Source organism: Vigna umbellata, chromosome 7 (assembly GCF_029865625.1).
Source record: "Vigna umbellata cultivar VRB3 chromosome 7, Vumbellata_1.0, whole genome shotgun sequence".
In the NCBI taxonomy this organism is placed as follows: Eukaryota; Viridiplantae; Streptophyta; class Magnoliopsida; order Fabales; family Fabaceae; genus Vigna; species Vigna umbellata.
Genome location: NC_142171.1, coordinates 40,456,358 through 40,466,150, shown reverse-complemented (window position 1 = coordinate 40,466,150; position 9,793 = coordinate 40,456,358).

Here is a 9,793-nt window from a genome sequence, read left to right as displayed (position 1 = left end):
GTTACATCTTGTTTGCTTGAGGACAAGCAAAGTTCTAAGTTTGGGGTTGTAATAACGGTTGAAAAACCGTTATTTTATACTTAATTTTTAGGTTTAATCCTTTTCGATATCCCTATTTTTGTAGGATCGTCTCAAACAGGTCCTCATATTTTAAAGTCTCTAGGTTAGGTCCTTAATTGTTAAAATTTGAATCAAATTAAACCTTGCCGTTAAATTAGGTAGACGGCGTCAAAAAAATTGATTCGTGGCTTAGTGACTTGACTAAGTGTTGTTAACATGGCACATATTCATTATCTGAGTTGGCTTTATTTTTTATTTATTCATTTAAAAAATTGACTTTAATCAAAACGCAACGTTTTGTCTACGAAAAATGTATTTTTTATTTATTCAATAAAAAATAATTTTTAAAGAATATGTAAAGGAGTGAATAGATTATTTAGTGACATTGAATCTGATATTATCAACAATAGTAAAACATAATTAAACAAAACCAATGTTGAGATAACTAACACTTTTTTTTTGAAGTTTCTGATTCCTCTTCCCAGATCTTCCATCAACAAAATACCATATAACAATCCAACAAAACTTCAGCCCCGCAACGAATAAAACATATATAATTCCACCATACATCAACAACAACCCTATCTTCTTCCTCCAGATCCACACTCTGCGTCCTCGTCTTGGCCGGCAACCGCACCGATCATGGACGACGACCTCAAGACGCCCTTGATGATGGGAGAAATCGAGGAGGTGGAGGCGACACCGGGGGAGGTCACTCCCCGCACGAAGGTCTCCGAGGTGGAGATCCACCTCTACCTGCAGGGCGGCCCATCGCGGTGTTCAAGTCGCCACTGGGAGCGGCGTTCCGGTCCGACTTCATCCCAGGAATGGGAGGTCCATGTTGGCGGACGGCGCGACGTTCTGGTCTGGCTCCCCTCAGGATTTCAATCTTCCAATTTAGGGATTTCTTGAAATCCTAGTTACTTTCTCAAATTTCTCCAAATTTCACATTGAGTCAATTCTGATTATAAAAAAACCTAACTATAATCATTTTTCGTAGACAAAACGTTGCGTTTTGATTAAAGTTAATTTTTTTAAATGAATAAATAAAAAAAAAGCCAACTCAGATAACCAATATATGCCACATCAACAACACTTAGTCAAGTCACTAAGCCACGAATCAATTTTTTTGACGCCGTCTACCTAAGTTAACGGCAAGGTTTAATTTGATTCAAATTTTAACAATTAAGGACCTAACTGAGAGACTTTAAAATATAAAGACCTGTTTGAGACGATCCTACAAAAATAGGGATATCGAAAAGGATTAAACCTAATTTTTACATTAAAAACATCCTTTATGACTTAGAAACTAGCTTGAAATTATGGTTTTGCTTAATTTATGGAAATAAGAGAGTTGGATGGGTTTTATGCTTGGTTTTCCTTGTTTTGACAGGAATTAAGATGAATTGGATGAAGAAGTTGAAGTAGCAAGGAGTTGGACTCAAGAAAGGAAGGAAAAGTGCACAAAAGAAGAATAGCAACAACTGCTCAATGCCATTTCACTGCTGAGCACCAAGATTGCTGTTGAGTTCTTTGTCTCACGCTTAAGCGTCATCGCTGAGGGCTAATCCAAATATCGTAGTCACCGCTGAGCGGCATTTCTACTGTTGGGCGCCAAAGTCTGCTGTTAAGTGCACTGTCTCACGCCTGGGCGCCATCGTTGAGCGTCACTCTAAGTACCGCACTTACCGCTGAGCGCAATTCCTACCGCTAAGTGTTGTTAACTTGGGCCTGGGCCAATTTTATGTATTTTTAATAAACTATATAAGGGTTTAGTCGACCTAGGTTTGATATCTTTGGATAGACAGAGGCAAAATTACATTCCTTTCCCCCCTTGGAGGCAGATTTTGGATGCGGAAGCTCTCATCTTCAACTTTAGGGTTCTATCTTTCATTTTTTTCATTATTTTCATCTAGTTTCACCATGTCTATGGTGAACTAAATCTCCATTGTTGTTGGGGAAACGATGTAATCCTTTGAAACTCTCATGTATTGAATTGATTCTTGGTATATATGCTTTACTTCATTAATTGTTAGGGTTTTTCCTCTATACTCTATGCATGCTTTGTTTAACTCATTCAATTGCATGATTATTGATTTTGTCATTATGGACACATATGAGAAAATCTAGAACTGGGGAAATTCTCCCGGAAGTAATATTAGCAAGACATAGGAATATGAGGATCGATTGTCTTTAAGCTTCTGTGTGAATGTAATGCATGATTAATTGCTAGGGAGACAAGACATTGTGAACTAGTAATTTGGATTAGGCTTTCTTCACCGAGACATCGAGTTTAAGGTAAATTAGAAAGTGGCATTAACATTAATGAAGAAAGATGAATTCATAAATACATGAGAGTGGATAGATAAGTCGGAAACCCCAACAACATAATCATTCCATATTTTACATCAATCACTTTTGCATCTTTCAATCCAATTGATCAACACTTGCATTCATGTTTATTTTCCGCAATATAAACACAATGATTTCGTTTACAAGTCTTATTTAATCAAGAAATCACATATATATTTAGGCTGTGAGTCTCTAGGGAAACGATACTTGGTCTTACCATTTATTATTACTTGATACGATTCGGTACACTTGCTGAAGTGTTAACAAACTTCTACAGACTTGGGTTTTTAGGTTAAAATTGCGCTCAGTGTAAGTTGGCCCATGAGACACTTTCCTTACCCTAGGTCTTACCCTAGCCGCCCGATTCACTCTTCACTCTTTTTAGCAACTTCAAAGCAGTCTCCAAAGGTTTTCTCTCCACTTTCTCCTTCATCCTCCTCCACAAAACTCTTTCTCTACCCATTTTTCTCCATTTTTCCATCCAAGTTTGGGGTTTGTTGAGAGCACTACTGTTAGGGTTTGGTCTCCCCAATTTCATTTGGCCTTCTTCACACATTGAGTATCTCCAACCAAGTAAGTACATGCATTTTACATTTTAGGGCATTTGAAAGTATGATTTTGAATGAATGTTGTGGTCCAAGCATGATTCTTGAGGAATTTTGATATCTATGCATGATTTGTTGAAATAATTATTTTTTGGACCGATTAAAATGTTTGATTAATGATTGGAACTGTGAAAAATGAATGTGAATAGTGTTTAAGGCCGGCTAAGGTCATTTTCATGGATGAACTGTCTGGCGTTGAAGGCCTTCTTAGAGGCTGATAACAGTTGAAAAACTATTATTTTCATGCTTAAAATTGATACTAAAAGCAACCTTTAACACTTATGATGGACAAATTTGTAAGCACCAAAATATGATGTCACAAACTTGTTTCACAATCGGCAAGTATGACCGAATCGTTCAAGTAATAAAACTTGGTAAGACCAAGTATCGTTCTTCCCAAAGGACTCACGGCCTAGTTTAGTTATGTGGTTTCTTGATTAACTAAGACTTACAAACGAAATATTTGAGTTTAAAATGCAAGACAGAAAATAAACATGTATGCATGAATTTTGATCAATGGCAAAGACAAAAGATAAACACTTTCAATGGAATATATGAATGAATATGTTGTTGGGGGTCAATTTCATCTCATCCACTCTCATATATTTTAGGAATTCATCATTCAAATCATCATTGTTAATGCCACTCACTAATGTACCATTCTAGATGGCTTCTCCCTAATCAAATAGTTCATACAATTCCTAGCATTCCTAATGATTAGTTCATTACCGCAGGAGCTTAAGGCAACCAATATAATATTGTCAGTAAAATATTGGGAGAAATTCCCCGGATCTAGATTTCCCCGTACGTGTCCGTATCAACAAAACCAATAATCATGCATTAGAATGAGTTAAACAATGCAAGCATTGAGCAAAGAGGAAAAACCCTAACTAATGATGAAAAGAAAGCATATGTCTTAATTCAAAGATGTATTCAACAAATCCATATATGAGAGCTTCAAGAGATTACATTGATTCCCCAACAAACATACAAGGTTTAGTTCACCATATTCATGGTGAACCTAGATGAATAACAATGAAAGTATGAAAGAATAAACCCAATAAAGGTGAAGAGGTAGCCTGAGCATCCAAGATCCTCCTTCAAAGGGGTGAAAGAGAGAGTGTTTGCCTCGTTTCTGCCAAAGATCCTAACTAAAGGACGTGCAAGCCCTTAAATACTAATCTAGAGTTACAAAAGATTATAAAAGTCCAAGCCCAAAAAGTGCCGCTCAGCGCCATTTACCGCTCAGCGGTGGTTACGCGTCTTCTTTCTTCCCCTCAGCGGCCATTTGCCCCTCAGCGGTTCCAACGTCACCTCTTTAGTGCCGCTCAGCGGTAGTTTGCCGCTGAGCGGTGCCTTCGACTTCTCCTTTTTGCACTCTTTCTTGTCTTTTCTAATGTCCTCTCTCTCATTCTTCACTTCTTTCACCAAATTCACCTCAAAACCTGCACAAAAACACTCAAATCAAGCATAAACCTGTCCAGCTCTCTTATTTCTGAAAATATAAACAAAATGCATGATTTCAAGCTAGTTTCTAAGTCTAAAGGTTGCTTTTAGTATCACTTTTAAGCATGAAAATAACAGTTTTTCAACTGTTATCAACTTAGAAACTAGCTTGAAATCATGCTTTTGATCATATTTTTAGAAATAAGAGAGCTGGACAGGTTTATGCTTGATTTTAGTGTTTTATGCAGGTTTTAAGGTGAATTTGGTGAAAAAAGTGAAGAACGATAGAGATGGAATTAGAAAAGACATAAAAAAGTGCACAAGGAGAAGTCGCAACTACCGCTCAGCGGCAGTTTACCGCTGAGCGGCACTCAGGAACTCACGTTAGATCCGCTGAGGGGTGAAAATGCCGCTGAGGGGGAAGAATCAACTCACGCACTTACCGCTGAGCGGCACTCTTTTGGGCTTAGGCCCACTTTTCTGGAATTTTACGAATAATATATATGCTTTAGGTGTTCCTAGGGTTTGTATCTTTGGCTGAGATGAAGCAAACACTCACTTGTCCACCCCTTGAAGGAAGATCTTGGATGCTCAGGCTACCTCCTCATCTTTCTAGGGTTCTATCTTTCCTTATTTCATTATTGTTCATCTAGTTTCACCATGAATATGGTGAACTAAACCTTGTATTGTTGTTGGGGAATCAATGTAGTCTTGTGAAACTCTCATAGATGGAATTAGTGTTAACATCTTAATTTAAGATACATGCTTTCTTTCATCATTAGTTAGGGTTTTTCCTCTTTGCTTAAAGCTTGCATTGTTTCACTCATTCAATGCCATGATTATTGATTTTGTCGATATGGGAACGTACGGGGAAATCTAGATCCGGGGAATTTCTCCCAATAGCATATTGCCTAAACATAGGAATATGACAGTTGGTTACCATTAAGCTTCTGCGCTTCAGAATTAATTATTAGGGATGCTAGGAATTGTATGAACTCATAATTAATGATAGACCTTCTTGCAAGGTGATTTAGAGAGTGACATTAGCAATTGATGAAAAGAATGATGAATTCCTAAAAGTATATGAGAGTGGATAAGATGAAATTGATAACCCCAACAACATATTCATCCATCTAATTCATTAAAGTGTTTGTATTCCTCTTTTCCATTGATCAAATTCATGCATACATGTTTAATTACTGTCTTTTGCATTTAAAAGCTAAAATCAATTGTTTACAAGTCTTAAATAATCAACAAATCATATAACTAACTAGGCCGTGAGTCCTTTGGAAAAATGATACTTGGTCTTACCTAATTTTATTACTTGATACGATTCGGTCACACTTGCCGATTGTGAAATAAGTTTTTGGCGCCGTTTTTCGGTGTTCATAAATTTGTCATCAGAGGCGCTCAGCACGATTTCTACAGAAGTTGTTTTTCTGGTTGCTGGCCATTTGTTGCTGTCTGGTTGGACGTTTCTTGTTGCAAGTGACGCTGAGGGCTCCTCTTATGCCCACAATGGTGATACGAAGAGTGGGTTTGGATTATTCTTGATGGTTCATATACTAATGCTTGATAATGCTTCTTGTGGTTTTGTGAATTGTTTTTGATGCAAGGATGACCTCCTCGTCAGGGAAGAGAGTTAAAACCATGGGAAACAAGAGAAAGGAGCCAGAACGTTTCTATTCAAACAAATTCCTTTCTCATAAGCATGAGCGACACTTCCAAATAGTTCAAGATCGAAGGCTTTTGATGGAGCGAAAGGTGGGGTGGATACCATCCTTGGCCCCGCAATTTGGAGAGGAATTAGAAAGAAGAGGATGGGAGAATGTAGCTGCTTACCCTACACCAGCAAACATAGCAGTAGTCAAGGAATTTTACACCAATGCAAGAGCATTTGGCAACACTCATACAGAGAAGTACATGAGCTATGTGAGAGGAAAGATTATTCGGTATGATTCTGATACTATTAACATGTTTCTGCATACTGAGTGGGCTAGTGAACATTGTCAGTTTGCACTGACTATGGAGGAGGGAGAAAATTTTGATGATGTAGAAAGTACATTGTGTGTACTTGGAGGACACTTCCAGAGGAACATGAATGATGCGCCCATTCATATTAGGAGATCCCATTTGACTCCTTTGGCAAAGTACTGGATGACATTCACTCATGCCAACATTCAGCCGTGTTCTCATGTGTCTGATATCACTGCCATTAGGGCCATCTTCCTTTATTATGTTCTTAAAGGGTTGAATATTAACATTGGGCAGGTCATAGCAAATGAGATTCAGACTTGTTCCAGTTCTGTGAACAACAAAGCACCTCTGAGGCATCCATCTTTGATCACACATCTTTGTGAGTTAGCTAGGGTGAATACTTCCGCACTGCCGATGGAGCGACCAAGGAAGAAGATTGATTCTTCCTATTATAACTAGTATTGCATGCTGGATGAGGCGGCCCAGAATGGGCCACCACCACATCCTCCTAGAGTTCATAGGAGGGGACCACTACCAGCACATGCGCAACCTCAGGATGCATAGCCTTTTCAGATGAGGGTCATCTATATGTCCATGATGGAGTCTAGGATGCAGGCATTGCATAGAGGGCAGGTGGCCACTACAGAGATAATTATATGGTTGTATGATACACCCCTTAGCCGGCAGTGGACGATGGATGAGTTTAACACTGTGGTGGGATGACCAAAGGATTAGGCACAAGCTAGTGGAGCTGGAGCAGTTGAAGCTTCGGCCATTGAAGATGATGATGAAGATGATGAGTATGATGATGGTGATGAAGAAGAGGAAGATGATGATGATGAGGAGGACTCAGATTGATAGTAGAGGATGATGATAACATTTACTGATGAATGCTATTTGCAGTAGACCAGGATGTTTCTTATCTTTGTCTTGTGAACTTTATTTTGCTTCTGTTTCTAGAATAGGTGTTGATGTACTCAGTTTGAGACCTATATCTTATGTGATGGTTTGATATTGATTTGCGTGTGATGAGTATTGCTTGATGATGCTTTGATATTGACTGATTTTGAGATGTTGCACAAGATGCTGATATACAGGTGGTTGTTCACAAACTGTGTGGACAAATGCAAGATGTTATGATTGTGATTATGATGCTAAGCAGGATGTGTAGTTGGTGTATGTGGAACATTGAATTAAGCTTATATGTGAGGTTTTGAACTCTAGAGTATTTGTTGTGAATGATTGCTATTCTTTTGAAAGCATGAATGATTTTGCCTAGGTTTCTATGATTGAATAGCTGATAACAGTTGAAAAACTGTTATTTTCATGCTTAAAATTGACACAAAAAGCAACCTTTACACTTAGAAAATAGCTTGAAATCATGCTTTTATCCATATTTTCAGAAATAAGAGAGCTGGACAGGTTTATGCTTGATTTCAGTGTTTTTGTGCAGGTTTTAAGGTGAATTTAGTGAAAGAAGTGAAGAAGGAGAGAGATGAAATCAGAAAAGACATCAAAAAGTGCAAAAGGAGAAGCCGAAGTCACCGCTGAGCGGTAGTTTACCGCTGAGCGACACTCAGGAAGTCACGGGAGGTCCGCTGAGGGGCAAAATGGCCGCTAAGGGGAAGAAACGACTCACGCACTTACCGCTGAGCGGTACTTTACCGTTGAGCGGCACTTTTATGGGCTTGGACCTAATTTTCTGTAATTTACGAATAATATATAAGCTTTAGGGTTTCCTAGGGTTAGATATCCTTGGCAGAAACGAAGCAAACACTCTCTCTTCCACCCCTTTGAAGGAGGATCTTGGATGCTCAAGGTTCCTCTTCACCTTTCTAGGGTTTTATCTTTCATTCTTTCATTGTTATTCATCTAGGCTCACCATGAATATGGTGAACTAAACTTTGTATGTTTGTTGGGGAATCAATGTAATCTTTTGAAGCTCTCATATATGGAATTTGTTTTTACATCTTTTATTTAAGACCTATGCTTTCTTTCATCATTAGTTAGGGTTTTTCCTCTTTGCTTAATGCTTGCGTTGTTTAACTCATTCGATGCATGATTATTGGTTTTGTCGATACGGGCACGTACGGGGAAGTCTAGATCCGGGGAATCTCTCCCAATATTATAGGAATATGAGGATTGGTTACCGTTAAGCTTCTACACTTCAGAATTAATTATTAGGGATTCTAGGAATTGTATGAACTCGTAATTAAGGATAGGCCTTCTTGCAAGGTGATTTAGAGAGTGGCATTAGCAATTGATGAAAAGAATGATGAATTCCTAAAGTATATGAGAGTGGATAAGATGAAATTGATAACCCCAACAACATACTCATCCATCTAATTCATTAAAGTGTTTGTATTCCTCTTTTCCATTGATCAAATTCATGCATACATGTTTAATTAGTGTCTTTTGCATTTAAACCTACAATCAATTGTTAACAAATCTTAAATAATCAACAAATCAAATAGCTAACTAGGCCGCGAGTCCTTTGGGAGAACGATACTTGGTCTTACCGAGTTTTACTACTTGATACGATTTGGTCACACTTGCCGATTGTTAAACAAGTTTTTGGTGCCGTTTTTCGGTGTTCATAAATTTGTCATCAAGTTTTTGGCGCCGTTGCTGGGGACTCATGGTTTAACTAGTTTATTTGTGTGATTATTGCAAAATATGGAGAATATGGAGAATAATAATGCCAGAAGAACTCTTGCAGATTATACTAATATAGCTAGACCTCAACATTTAAATAGCATAGCAAGACCAAGAGTCAATGCAACTAATATGGAGGTGAAACCAGCATTAATCCAATTGGTGAAAAGAGTAATCAATTTAATGGGTTGTCTCACGAAAGCCCATATGAGCACCTTACAACATTTAACAAGATTTGCAACACAGTAAAGATAAATGGGGTGCCGGACGAAGCAATCAAACTTAGCCTGTTTCCATTCTCATTAGGAGGCAACGCTAAGCTTTGGTTGAATTCTTTTCCAGAGGGAAGCTTTACAAAGTGGGAAGCAGTGGTGACCAAGTTCCTAAATAAATACTTCCCACAATCAAAGGTAAATAAAGGAAAGCAAGAGATTTCATCATTCAGGCAAGGCATGGAGGAATCACTAGGTCATTGATGGACAAATTTATGATCACCAAAATATGATGTCACAAACTTGTTTTACAATCGGCAAGTATGACCGAATCGTTCAAGTAATAAACTTGGTAAGACCAAGTATCGTTCTCCCAAAGGACTCACGGCCTAGTTTAGTTATATGGTTTGTTGATTAGCTAAGACTTAAGAACGAAATAATTGAAGTTTAATATGCAAAACAGAAAATAAACATGTATGCATGAGG